The 15508-nt window shown below is 34.2% G+C and overlaps 1 protein-coding gene and 1 pseudogene across 3 annotated transcripts in view; one reads left to right on the top strand and one right to left on the bottom strand.

Moving 5' to 3' along the window:
* GABRG3 (gamma-aminobutyric acid type A receptor subunit gamma3) overlaps positions 1–15508 on the bottom strand; it is a 707159-nt gene that overhangs the window by 189148 nt on the left and 502503 nt on the right. The gene's annotated exons all lie outside the window — the stretch shown is intronic.
* On the top strand, positions 10855–11028 carry LOC122894810 (annotated as a pseudogene).

Here is a 15508-nt window from a genome sequence, read left to right as displayed (position 1 = left end):
GGCAGGCAGAGAGAGAGATAGAGGGAAGCAGGCTCCCGGCTGAGCAGAGAGCCCGATGTGGGACTCGATCCCAGCACCCTGAGATCATGACCTGAGCCAAAGGCGGCGGCTTAACCCACTGAGCCACCCAGGTGCCCTTAAAAGTTATTTTTGAATAGCCGTATAACACATATTGTGCAAGATGATTTATTGTGGCTTAAAAAAAATTAATATTTGACCATGGGGGAAAAAAAATCACTGCATGACTCAAAGTCTCATAATGTGTTACCAAGAGAAGCTGAAAAGAAAGCAATGATATCTGCTTCTTTTCTGAATTGAATGTTTATTTTATATTAGGTGGATGTAAATAAACTTCATGACATCTGGAACTGGGAAAGCACCCAGCACCAGGCCTTGCCACTGGACCCCAGGATGAACCATAGGCATAAGATCTAGGGCTAAGAGGGGCATTTACTTGATGTTATGTACAGAACAGAGGGTTAGAAAGCACTCCTAAGGAAAGAAACAGACAAGGGCCAGATGTATACAACCGGGATTCAGGTTCCCAAACCAACTGGTCAACCCCCTGGTCACAGATACCAGAAGGTGAGTTAGATATTTTTAAAATTGTCATATCCAGGAAGTGAGAGCCATGCAGGACCTGGTCTGTGCTGGAGATGTCCCACCTGGATGCACTGGCAATCCCAAGCAACAGAGAGGGATTTAAGAGTTTTTAAGGAGGGAACTCCAAAGTATGGGGACCCCAAAGACCCTGATGTCAGTTATTTTTTCAAAGTATGTTGAGGAATTCACTCACTCTGTTGTCCTCTGAATTGCATCTTTTCATTTGGAACAGAGCCCTCAATCCAAAGATTGCACCTTTCAAGAAAAGGAGTATTTTTGCTCTAGGAATTTTAAATTTCTCTATTTGGTCTAATTTTTCAGCTGATTACCTCAATGTGTTTAAGTATTTTTGAATTACTTTCTCATTCATCCTGATTGGAATTCATACAGGTTTTTGAATTTTTTATTTGATATCTTCCATCAGTTTTGAAAATTCCATGGCTATTATTACTTCAAATATTGCCTGCCTTATTTTCTATCTTGTCTTTGGTTAGGACTCCAATTGTTCATATGTTAGGCTTTTTCTTATGAATTATCTATCCTTTAGTTTTTCAATGTTTTATTTTGTCAGTTTTATTCTGCAGAAGATAAATAGAAGTGTTTCCACAAGAACTAATGGGTCAGTGCATGCAGAAGGACAGCAGATGATGATGATAAAGAATTTCTATCCTCACAGTCCTAACTTAGAGTTTCTGACGGACATAGGATCTCTCCAATGTCTCTTGCATAACTGCTTCCCAAAGAGGAGATGGTATCTGTCAGCCTCCTGCCCTCTTGAACAGGGAGAGATCAAAGCTTGGGCTTAAGGAAGAGGAGATGAACCACAAGAGAAGATGGATTCTAGAAACAAACTGGGGATTTTAGCAGGGGGATAGGTGAGCCTGGTGTTGGGTAGGGCACAGATTGCATGGAGCACTGGGTGTTATACACAAACAATGAATCATGTAACACTACATCAAAAATTAATGATGTGCTGTATGGTGATTATATAACATAATAAAAATTCAAAAATAAATAAATAAATAGCCAAGTAGACCCAAATTTTGGATGTTATTAGATAGCTGACCAGTTTCACACATCATCCATTTATTTATTTTTCTTTTCCCCATCCAAGGATTTGTCAAATCCTGCAGTCAACATTTCACTTTAGGTGACTTTTTTTCAACAACCCCTTACTGGGTGGTTTGTTTGTTTGATTGTTTATTTTGTAGTGTTCAACAGGTCATGAGTTGTGTATAACACTCAGTGCTCCTCACAACACATACCCTCCTTAATATGCATCACCATGTTACCCCATTCCCCCACCCACTTCCCTTCTGTAACCCTGATGGGTGTTTTGCATGTGCATGGCAAGGTGTAACTTTTGAGAAGGGAACCACAATATTTGAACTTCAGGGTCTGTAGGAAATACATAAACTGGTTAGGTTTGGACTTCCGGATTTCATCTCAATAATAAAATCACCAAGTGCTTTTTATAAGTTATCAAACCTTTATGTTTGGGAGGGCTTGAAAATCAGGAGAGAAAAGGAAAATGTTTAATTTCCCTTTGGATACCTTGTTTTTTCTCAGGCACTTCAAATGAGAAAAATGAAAAGCAAAAGGACCATTTCATCTTTAATTATCAATTTTGTAGTTGAGTTAGCCAGCCCTGAGATTAAATTCATCTTCTTTGCTTACTGCTTATAAGACACACTTCTCTGCACTGAATGCACATTGCACTACCACATACAAGCGAAATGACAACAGTATTAAAGAAATTTAGGAAACAAAGTTTTTTTGAATCAGTTGATTTCTTGCTGTTTTGATAAGCTTATCTTAAACTTGGAACACTCCTCATCTAACTATTTTGAAAGAGAATATTCTTACCTAACGATGAGGAATAATAGAGTTATAAAGTTACACATTAAAAAAAAATCTGGCTTTGTTTGTCCAACATAGTTTAGTTCTAAGAAAATCAAGGCCTTCCTAAATGCCACTTAAAACAAGTAAACAGGGGTGCCTGGGTGGCTCATTTGGCTAACCGTCTGCCTTCAGCTCAGGCCATGATCTCAGGGTCCTGGGATAGAGCCCTATGTTGGGCTTTCTGCTTGCAGGGAACCTGCTTTTCCCTTACCTCACTGCTTGTGCTCTCTTTCACTCATTCATTCATCTCTCTCTAATAAATAAATTAAACAATAAAATAAAACAAGTAAACAAACAAGTACATGGAAGGGAAATAAAGTGAAAGGAAATTAGTCAATTATTATTATGCAAAAACACCAAATAACATTATCCCAGCATGGATAATGGCAGAATTTTAGTTACATTTAACAGAATACTATGCAAAATCATGGAAAAATAAATACAAATGTGAGATAAAAATCTTAGATCAGAAATACCCAAAATAAACTTATTTATTTCTATTATCTAAGGAAGGACCTAAAAGGATATTTTTAAAAATATGTTGAGGACGATTCACTTTAGTGTTCCAAAAGCTACCAGTTGTAAAGAGGAGGAAAAATAGTGCTAAAACCTTCAGTATTTGACTTTAGTAGAGAAGGGGGAACATCATCTGTGAAGTAGATATTTGCTTCAAAAAATTATCTGATAACAAAGTTGTAAAATAATTAGATTTTATTTCAACCTTGAAAATATGGAATAAAAATTAAAATAATACCAGCAAGCAATAGACACAGACTTTAATTATTCATATAGATTATTATATAAAAATATATACCTGCTTATATTTTACCTGGAAATAAGTCTAAATGCCTCTCTTCTTTGTCTGAGTACCCTAAAGAGTGTGTTAATAAAAGGGGATACTTAACATCTGATTCAGGTCTGACCTTTACTGTCTACTTGTGAAGATATGGGTCTACTGTCATCACTCAGAGGAAATAAATAGTGTCGAGGCAGAAATTTGAAGACATTTTTCACAAAATGGACGAAACGCTCAGAGTCAGCCATTCAAATAGCAAGTACAGATAATGCTTAAAGATAAATCTATAATAAAATAAATAAATTGGGAAAAAAAAATAAATAAATACGATATTTTCACTCACCTTAAAAAAAAAAAAAAAATACTCTCTTTCCTCTACTAAGTGTCCTGAGGTCAAGCACAGGAATGAATTTCTTTAGAAAACATACTTCTAAGTCAAAGGTTTCTAAACATGTCAAAGCTTAAGCTACTGCCTTTTGATATATTAATTGAAAATGCACTACAGTTTGAACAAAGGTTACTAGGTACGTCTAGGGAAAGCAAAGGGATTACAAAGAAACCGTTGCTATGTAATTAAATAAGGCACTTGAATATTGATTAAGTGCTGGATTAGAAACCATTATTAAGCATCTTAAGCATCTGAGTCAGTCAGAGAGAGCACTTGTCCTTTCTCTCCTTTTCAATAGACAGAATTGACATCCATTGATTTGTCCATTTTTCATTTAATCACTCAATCTTTTTTGTAGGGTCTTTTCAGTTTCTGAATGAACTCAGAGGAAGTCTTCAGGTAGAAAGCCTACTATTACTAAACCAACTTCCTGAAATTTCAGGTAATAACAAATTTTAGCTGCCCACAGACTATGCCATTCTTTCAACTTTTTAACCAGTCCTATTTTCATCTAGATTAGTTAATGAGAAGAAAGTCCTGCCATTTTTCATATTTAAAGTTAAGAGTGAAACAGAAATTGCTGCTCTGATGATGGGAAGGTTTGTTCACAATGCAGAAAACAAATTTCTGTTTGGCTGTCACGTGTTGAATGTGCCCCACACTTGTGTTCTAACCCCACCTCCATGTTTTATTTGTTCTTCTACGCAGAATTGCTTCTCTTGTGCACTCCTAATAATGTGGATTTTATCTGTAGTTCAGGGACTATTATGTTCAATCTTTGGAAAAATTTAGCAAATAGTTTTAGTCCATGTTGGTCTTTTAGCAAGTCCTTTACTGAACTCAAACATTATTTAATTATACAGTGCCTTCCATTGTGCTGTGGTTGGGGTGTGTGTGTATGTGTATGTGAGATCTTCCCAAATAGATGGTAAAACTTTTTAATTCTTATGCTTTGTCTTATACATTTCTAGTACACCATGCTGGTAGGAAATTAGTAAGTATTTGTGATTTCCAGATAAAATTCTTTCTTTAAAAAAAAGGTGTGAATAAAAATTTCCTTTGCAACTCTTACCATAATTTGCAACCATGCATACACACAGATATAAACAAATATAATGACATTTGCTTAATAAATATTTATAAATTTAAAGATGTGATACATTGGGGTGCCTGGGTGGCTCAGTGGGTTAGGCCCCCATTCTTGATTTCAGCTCAGAACATGATCTCAGGGCTGTGAGATCCAGCCCCATGTTCAGCTCATCACTCACCAGGGAGTCTGCTGTAGATTCTCTTTCTCTCTCTCCCTTCCATTCTTGCTTTCTCTCTTAAATAAGTAAATAAATCTTTTTTTTAAAAAAACATGCTATGGAATATAAGAAAGGAAATAATTTAAGTTAGTGAGTATGGTTTTGAGAATGGCAATAAATTTTACCTATTCCTTGATCTCTACCTTCTAAAAACTTATAATAGGAGAAGCCCATCAAACTCCAAACATATCACCTTAAAGTAAGTATATATATGTAATTATTGCAGTTTATGTATTATATAATTAATATATATATATATGTAATTTTAAATATCAGGTACCATTTAAGATCTTGACAACCAGAAAAGTCTTTTCCAGCAAATGTCAGCCTTAGGTTTTTCCATAAGTGTCTTGAACTGGCATTTATATATGCTATAACTATAATATGCTTTGACTTACATTTATAAATGACATAGAAAATAAAGTTTCAGAAAAAAAAAACTTTGATGCTGAGATAAAGATTAGTGTGGCAAGCCATCAAAAGAAACGAAATCTTGCCATTTGCGACAACATGGATGGAACTAGAGTGTATCATGCTTAGCGAAATAAGTCAAGCAGAGAAAGACAACTATCATATGATCTCCCTGATATGAGGAAGTGGTGATGCAACATGGGGGCTTAAGTGGGTAGGAGAAGAATCCATGAAACAAGATGGGATAGGGAGGGAGACAAATCATAAGTGACTCTTAATCTCACGAAACAAACTGTGGGTTGCTGGGGGGAGGGGGGTTGGGAGAAGGGGGGTAGGGTTATGGACATTGGGGAGGGTATGTGGTTTTGGGTAAATTGGAAGGGGAAGTGAACCATGAGAGACTATGGACTCTGAAAAACAATCTGAGGGGTTTGAAGTGGCGGGGGGGGGGTTGGAGGTTGGGGTACCAGGTGGTGGGTATTATAGAGGGCATGGCTTGCATGGAGCACTGGGTGTGGTGAAAAAATAATGAATACTGTTTTTCTGAAAATAAATAAATTGGAAAAAAAAAGATTAGTGTGATACTGTGAACACCCAAAACAAATACCAGTATATAAAATATCCTCTATTTGTATAGGTTACATGTTAATCATTATCAACTTAATCTGAAGTTTGGAGGAAAGTACAGGAATGGGCTGAGAAAGAACATACCATAAGCATAAGCAGAGAAAAAAAATTAAAAGAAAGAAACACTGAAAAATCAGAGGAGTATGTCCCTTACATGGCAGAAGAAATGTGTTGTGGTTTATTGAAGGGGCCATTGTGAATGGAATAAGAGAGGCAGATTACAGAAGAGTCTAAAAAAGATGAACTACATGGAATGGGATCAATATTTACCAAAAGCCAAGTAGAAAACTTAGGACATGATGAATCAGAAAATATGGAGAAATTACATAATAATGACAAACTCTTACAGCATTTATAAATAGTCATCATTTCCTTATATACCAGGATTGGAATTATAGACATTATGAAATAAACATGGTAGTCAAAATTAAAATTGCAGTTGTTTTTATCTTTAGCGTTTGAAGATTAAATAAAAAAAAAATTGTTACTGTGGACAGCTCTTTTCTCACCTACCCTTTTTAGTGTGGTCATATGGTGCCACCATAAGGTAATCAGATTCATTTGTCAGAGATGAATTTCATCTTTACTTTCGTACACTGATGATTTTTAAAAACTTACGCTGACCAAAAATTAACTTTTGTTAGAATGCAGTTCCATTGAATTTTTAAAAATTTTTATTTATTTTTTTAGTTTCTTTTCAGTGTTCCAGAATTCATTGTTTATGTACCACACCCAGTGCTCCATGCAGTACATGCCCTCCATAATACCCACCACCAGTATAAACACATAGACTTGTGCTCACCAGCATTATTCCATCACTCCCCAAATTTCCCCATGCCACCCCTTACTGACAATGCCTTCTAATCCCTAATCCAAGACAACCACCAAATACTCCTTTTCCTCCTAAATTGTTTTCTTTCTCAAAATAATAGAAATTATACAATGCAATAAATAAACGCAATATTTTTCTATTTTGTTGCATAAATCATTAATTCATCTTTTAAAAAATTGTGAGTAGCATCTCATTATATGAATGTGTAATAGCTTATTTATAACTAAAACTGTTAAAGGAAATTTGAGTTGTCTTCAGATTTTGGCAATTATGAGTTTTATAAATTTATAGAATTTCATGTACAGATTGTGCATGTATATATATATTTTTCTATTTCTTAGAAGTGGGAATGCTAATAATTATATGGCAGATGTGTATTGAATTTTTCATAAACCAATAAACTGTATTCTAAAGTAGTTGCACCATTTTGCTTACTAGAGGAAATATAAAAGAGTTCTGGTTGTTCTATATCCTCACCAGCACTTCATATGTCATTTTTTATTTTTTTTATTTTTTTAAAAGATTTTATTTATTTATTTAAGAGAGAGACAGTGAGAGAGAACATGAGTGAGGAGGTCAGAGAGAGAAGCAGACTCCCCATGGAGCTGGGAGCCCGATGTGGGACTCAATCCGGGGACTCCAGGATCATGACCTGAGCCGAAGGCAGTCGTCCAACCAACTGAGCCACCCAGGCACCCCCATATGTCATTTTTTAAATGTGCAGTTTTATTATTCTTCTTTTGTTGAAATATAATTAGCAGGCAGGGGCACCCAAGTGGCTCAGGGGGTAAAGAGTCTAACTTCAGCCCAGGTCATGGGGTGCTGGGATTGAGCCCCCTGTCAGGATCCTTGCTCAGCAGGGAGTCTGCCTGTCCCTCTGCCCCATTCCCACTCATACGCTCTCTCAAATAAATAAATTATTTTTTAAAAAAATAAATACAACTAACATTCAATGTCAAATGACTCTCAGGTGTGCAGTATATTGATTTGACAATTCTACACATTATTCAGTGTTGGTCATGACAAGTGTCGTCATTAATTGTCATTCTAACAGGTATGTATCCATCCCCCAGTGTAGTTTTACTTTATAGTCAGTTAATGATTACTGAAGTTGAACATCTTTTCATATACATATTTAATGTCATACACTTTTTTGGTGAAATATTGAAGTCTTTTATATATTTTTGTAGGTTTATATATTGTTAACTTTTGAGTATTCTCATATATTCTGGGTATAACCCTTTGTTCAAATATGATTTGTAAATATTTTATCTCAGTTTATAGCTTGTCTTTTCATTCTCTTACTGTATCTAATTGCACAACAAAGTATTTTAAATTTAATAAATATAATGTCCTTTTTTTTCTTTTATAGGTCATGCTTTTGAAGTAATATCTAAGAAATACCTTGACTAACCCCAAATGAGGCAAAATTTCTCTTATGTTTCCTTCCAGAAATATGCAAATTTTACATTTCACATTTATGTCAATGACCCATTTTAGTTACTTTTTATATTTAGTTACTTTTTATGTAAAGTGTTAGGTGTCTAAGTTTATTTTTTGTATGCATATCCAATTTGCCAGCATTATTTGTTGAAAAGATGATCTTTTCCATTGCACTTTTGTCAAAACTCAGTTGGCTATGTTAGTGTGGATTTATTTATAGACCCTCAATGCTATCCAGAGATCTTTGTGTCTGTGGCTTTGACAATAACACTGTGTTGATTGATTTAGCTTTATAGTAGTATAAAAATTAAGTAATACAAGGCTTCAAACTTCGTTCTTCCTTTCCAAAATTCTTTAAATATCTCTTTCTTTTCCATCTAAATTTTAGAATTAGCCTATTAATATCTACAAGTCCTTAGATTTCACCAAATATATAATAGCAGAAAAAAGATTGAAATTATACAGATGAATTTAATAGACATCACAGGGTTGAAAAGTATGATAAGTGACATAAGAATTACACAAAGGAGTCTCATCAGAGATATGAACTGGCAAAAGAAAGGAAATTTTAAATTGGTCAATTTAGATTATTCAGTCTGAGGAACTGAAAAAGAGAGGAGAGAATGAAGGAAAATGAACATAGCTTTGGTTCAGATGCCATCAAGGTTATCAACATGCATAATGAGAGGCCCAAGGAGAGAGGAAAGAGATTAAAAATTTTTTAAAAATAATTTCCTCAAAATCCCTAAATATAATGTCAACATTAATCTACATATCCAAGAACCTCAATAAATTACAACTAGAATAAATTCCATGATTTCCACACATTTAAACATAATAGTCAAACTGACAAAGACAACAAAAGGATAATTATGAAAACAACAAGGGAAAAATACTTATCATGTACAAGGGATCATCAATAAGAGAAAAGATGGTTTCTCAAGAAAATGAATGGAGTTCAGACAGCAATGAAATAGGCTGCCACAAGAAATAGGTTGTCAACCAATAATTCCACATTCAACAAAACTATAGTTCAAAATTTAAGAAAGAACTAAGACATTCTTAGATTTAAAAAATTGAGAGAATCAGTTTTTATCATCCCCTATAAGAAATTCTAAAGGGCCTTCCAGTTGAAAGGAAGAGACAGACAAGCCACAAAAAGAGTCAAGGTAAATGTAATCACATAGGCAAATGTAAAAAATAGTATTGATGTACTCTTTTTCAAATTTTAATTGTAATTTTATTTATTATTATTTTTTAAATTTAAGTATACAGTCTTCCAGTTATGGAATTAATAAATCATGGGAATAAGAGAGAGCATAAAAAATACAATCAATGATATTATAATAGTATGTGGTGACAGATGGTGGCTATACTTATACTGAGCATAACATAATGAATAAAAGCACCAATGTATTTTTTTAAGATTTTATTTGCTTATTAGACAGACAGAGATCACAAGTCGGCAGAGAGGCCAGCAGAGAGAGAGGAAGGGAAGCAGGCTCCCCACTGAGCAGAGAGCCTGATGCGGGGCTTGATCCCAGGACTCTGGGATCATGACCTGAGCCAAAAGCAGAGGCTTTAACCCACTGAGCCGCCCAGGAGTCCAGCAGCAATGTATTTTTATAAAAGCTTTCCACTCCCATATGATTTGAAATACGACATATGAGGTAAACAATGTAATTTATATGATAATGATGATAATAATAATGACAGGAAGAGGAAGAAGTCACATATTATAAAAAAAAAAACAAGACAAATTTCTGTAAACTATTCAAATTAAATCAGTATTAACTTAAACTAAATTGTTTTAAGTTGAGATGCTAATTGTAATCTCTAGGGAAAACACTAAGAACATAACATTCAGTAATCACAAAAAAGAAACTGAAGTGGTACACTAGAAAATGAATATTTAACACAAAAGATGGCAGAAGTGGAGAAATAAAGGAACAAAAAAAGACATTAGACATATAGAGAACAAATAGAAGATGTCTGTTGTAAATCCTACCTCATTAGTAATTACATCACATGTAAAATCACTAAATATTCAATTAAAAGGCAAATATTGACAGAATAAATTGAAGAGAAAAAAAGATCCAACAATTCACTCTCTGTACAAAGCTCACTTCAGATTGAAAATACAGAGAAATTGATACAGATAGGTTGAAACCTTAACTCTAATCCAATCATACAAATTTATTAATTTATAATTCTGTAAGTCAAAAGTCACATTGATCTCACTGGGCTGCAATCAAGCTATCAGCAGGGCTACATCACTATGCCACCTTTCCAGAGGCAGAAGTGCATCAGCACCATCAGCACCATCCTGCTAATTATATACCTAGTAGAAATATCTATATATATATATATCTATATATCTATATATCTATATATTCACCAGAAATATATAACCAACACTGTCTTACAGTTTATTGGTAATATCCATAAACTTGAAATAATCCAATTACACTTAAAAAATACAATAAATTAAAATATGGCATACTTAGACTCTGGAATATTATTCAGCCATAAAAAGAATGAACCAAGCTTTGCGCAGTGGCAGTATCGTAGCCAATGAGGTTTATCCGAGGCGCGATTATTGCTAATTGAAAAAGAATGAACCACTTGTACACACATGGATGAATCTTACAATATGATGAATGAAAGAATCAAAAACGATTATACAAAATGGTACAATTTATAAGATTTCCAAAAAGAGGTAAAAGTAATCAATGGAGATAGAATTCAAAATGCCATGTTACCTCTGTTTGGGGTTTGGTATGTAGTGGTATTACCTAGAAAATGCACAAGAGAGACCTCTAGGGTTCTTGAAGGGTTTTATATGTGAATAGTGGTGGTTACATGGGTGAATATGTAGGGAAAATGCACTGACTTGTTCCTATACTGTATGTATGTATAATTTTATTCAATGTTAAAAAACATACTCAGAAACTCAGATTTTCTTTTAGTGAATAATTTTAGTGAATCTGATATGGTTTCAGTCTTTGCTTTGTTAATACCTGGCTCAAGTGCCACTCCATAATTCTTTTTTAAAAATATTTTTTATTTATTTATTTTTAAATCAGATAGAGAGTGAGCACAAGCAGGGTGAGTGGCAGGCAGAGGGAGAAGCAAGATCCCTCTGAGCAAGGAGCCTGATGTGGGACTCAATTCTAGGACCCTAGGATCATGATTTGAACCAAAGGCAGCTGCTTAAGTGGCTGAGCCACCCAGGCATCCCTTCACTTCATAATTCTTGATTTCAGTTGAATTTTTCTTTTAAGAAAACAACAAAAGATAGCTATCTTGTGGAGTATGTTAAAATCATCCTTCTTCTAGTAGGCAGCATTAGGGAAGGAAAAGCCCTAGGAATCCAGACTATTCTTATATGCTATAAAATTTTTCTCACAGAATAAAAAATGTTCAGTACTGGTTTTTGAAAACATTATTTCTCCTTCTGTAAAAATGGCAGATATAATATCTTGAAAATGATTTGGTAACAAGTAAAAGTGCATTTCTTTGTCAGTCAATATTGCTGTGCTTAGAAAAGATTACCAAAGATTTTAAGAAATAGTTACTAAAAAATAAAATAAAAATTAAATAAAATAAAAATTAAAACATAAAAATAGAAAAAAAGGATACCGTTATTGAAACAAATTCTTTTGTGTGGGAGTTTTGCTCTAAGTTGGATAAAAACTCTGCTTTCAACTCATGATATTTGCAAACTACTTCTTTTTGAGAACCAAAAAATAGGTCTAAGAAATAAATGAACTTGGTAAATTACTTTCTTAGCATAAGTGAAATTTTATATAATTCTTATGAGGCATTACATGGGAAATTCATTTATATAGCAGTGTTTAAACAGCTACTGAAGAAAAGTTGTTGAAGTCAGAGTTACAAAAGAATCTTAGAAAAAGTCAACCCTATGGTTAGTTTTTTGGAATTCAAACAATAACAGAAATTTAAAGTATTCATAATGTGGGATATAAACAGGAAAATCCTAATCACTTGGTATGTTCATATTTTATTCAAACAAAAGACGTTCCTGAAATCAAAATTGTATGCTACCTAGCACATAATTCTAGTGAATATGGCCTTCACTGCTCACATGTTATTTTCTCTTGTTCTTGAATTTCATATAATTAGAATAATCAGTACACATTTTTTGTGTGTGTCTGTTTTTTTTTAAAGTATGAGATATTCATCATGTTACCTATATCAACAGTTCATTCTATGTTTTATTGCTGAGAAGCATTTATTTGTATGAAGGTACCACTGTTTGTCCATTCTTCTGTAGATGGGTGTTTGAAACTTTGAACCAAGGTGAAGTGAATATTTGTGGGCACTTATTTCTCTTGAACATATGGCAGGAGTGGGATTGCCAGATCATAGAATAGGTATATATTTAAGCTTGGGAGATAGCATCAAACAATTCTCTACAATGGTTAAGCCATCCAACTGTGTATTTCTAATATCCTTCAGTGTATTTCTAATATCTCTGTGTATTTCTAATATCCCTCTAGAAAATCTCATTTCCTGTGCATAGCTCATTTTCTCAGTTGAGAAAACCAAAGTATTGCATAATTAAGTGTCAATCTGACACACTAATTTCCCCCTTTGGATCTCTGCATTTCTGCTTCATGTGATAAGATTAGAGCCAATGAGAGGGAACCTAAAATTTGAAGTGTTCAAATGAATGTCAGTTTCAAACACAGGAAACTTAAATGCTTTTGATAGAACTCCTGTATTGGTAAAATTCTGAAGTATGGTTAATGAACGTGAGTCAGTAAAATTTCAGTCTAGCACAGTATTGTGTTCTCATGTCTAAGCATGAGCTTCTCTCTGTCTCTTTGTTATTTTCATGCCTCAACAAATCTAGGTTTGTCTCTCTTTAAATTTTGAGAATGATAATCATATATGCAGAAAATAATGTCTTCACATATTAATTCTTTTTATTTGATGGTATATTATCTTCTGTTTATTTGTTCTGTTGTTGTTTGCTACACAATAAAGCCAAATTTCTTCAGAGCCAAACAGGCATGGTCAAACTGTATTCCCTATAAAATTAATATTGTGGTTTCAGCAAGAAAAGTCATCTTATAATTTTGATTTCAGACATTTTATATGTGGAAACTCACTACCTTTTTTTTTCCCTTGACAAAAAATACCTACAGATTTAAATTATGTATTTAAACTTCAAAATTTACAAATTTAACCTATGTATTTAAACTTCAAAATATGTGTATAAACACTTAATTCTATGCTTAATTCTGTGCTTAATCCCTTAGGTGATCTGTTCTTTAGTTCTGCTCATGCCTTCTTCCAATGCCACAGATTCCAGGAATTCAGAAGAAAAGATCTTATTGCAGTGGTATCATCTGCCTGGGAGAGTCTGCTACCCAGCATTACAGCTTCCATCTTGCATTCCCTCTCATTTGATATAGTTGTTAGGGACAAAATTCTCCTGCCGGTTCACTTTCCCAGACATCGTTTCCTTTAAAAACCTGCTTATTTCACAAATCACTGATATTTCTAACGTGGAAGCCAGCATCATTTCCTCTTAGTTTCTCTTATGAACACTGTATGCATCCTCAGCAACCAAATTTGGGTGATAGCCTCAAGAATACATGCATCTGGCTCTATTTCCTGAAAACTTGGGAAACTCTTGCTGTTGAATTTAGGGAAAAAATAAACTATTCTAAACTACAGAGGAATAATTCATGTGCATACTTCCCCTGTTATGCTAAACATGGTCCTTAGAGTCAAAAACAGTTAATGCACCAAATAAGTTCCTGCTGCCCAAGAGTGATTGAAACAGTGGAGAACATCTTAGTCTATAGTACATAAAAGTCTCAGCTTACAAAGCAAAGAATTTAATAGAGGGAAAAGAAATCTCTAATAGCACTAGGAAATTTGATCATTTTATATTTAATAAGACCAGAAAATTTGCTGGAGGAAAAATAGAAATTACTTTGGTTCTTTTGGGAGACATTGGAGATGCTTTCTTGGAGGCCATACACATTGAGAAAATTAATAACTACAGGAGATACATTAATTAAAGACTTTAGGACCACCTTAAGGAAATACTGACCAGATTCTGTTAACCAAATTTAGAATGCAGTTCTGCTGACATAGCCACATAAAAGTCTAATGGAGGTTGAGGGCATGGATACTCCGTACGACTAAAATACAAATTTCTGGAGGAAAAATATTGTATTCCATTTTTAAAACCAGGCATGTGACAAGTATTCATGTAAAATGTGAATTATATTGTCACTTTGGAAGACCAGTGTCCAAAAATAAAAATATATGGATGGAGATATATGAACTACATATAAAGTCTTAACGTACTTGTTCTATGTTCATATGCCATTCAAATGATATATTTATTACTCAACATTTCTTCGGAAAATACTATCACTAAGATAACTCTAATATACTTCCTCTAGAATGTTCATTAAATGTATGAAATAAACATAAAGGAATAAGTTAAATTAGGGTGTGTTTTTCCTTCAAAATAAAAGGATAGTTTTAATTTTAAATGTGATGGACAAGCACACATAACTCCCAGTACATAAAAAAATAGCTTGATAACCATCATTTTGTTGTTGGTGGTTTGAGTTATTACCTCCACTACGATTGGGAAAACACTGACCATCCTTTCATTTTCTTTGCAGTTCTTGATTTCCTGACTTTTTCTATTTTAGCATATACCCCTTTAAATAAAAATATGAGACTTTACAGAAGCTTTCTATGTTCTTTGAATATATTCTAAGTACATGGAAAGAAGGTAAACATTCTATTTCCCTTAGAAAATGTTTCACCTATCTAAAATAACCATGGGAGGAGGAGTCAAGATGGCGGAGAAGTAGCAGGCTGAGACTACTTCAGCTAGCAGGAGATCAGCTAGATAGCTTATCTAAAGATTGCAAACACCTGCAAATCCATCAGCAGATCAAAGAGAAGAAGAACAGCAATTCTAGAAACAGAAAAACAACCACTTTCTAAAAGGTAGGACTGGTGGAGAAGTGAATCCAAAGCAACAGGAAGATAGACCCCAGGCGGAGGGGCCGGCTCCCGGCAAGCGGTGGAGCAACGGGCACAAAATCAGGACTTTTAAAAGTCTATTCCACTGAGGGACATCGCTCCAGAGGCTAAACCGGGGTGAAGCCCATGCGGGGGCAGCGTGGCCTCAGGTC

This window comes from Neovison vison, chromosome 13 (genome assembly GCF_020171115.1).
Source record: "Neovison vison isolate M4711 chromosome 13, ASM_NN_V1, whole genome shotgun sequence".
Taxonomy (NCBI): Eukaryota; Metazoa; Chordata; class Mammalia; order Carnivora; family Mustelidae; genus Neogale; species Neogale vison.
This window is presented reverse-complemented; position numbering and strand designations above follow the sequence as displayed.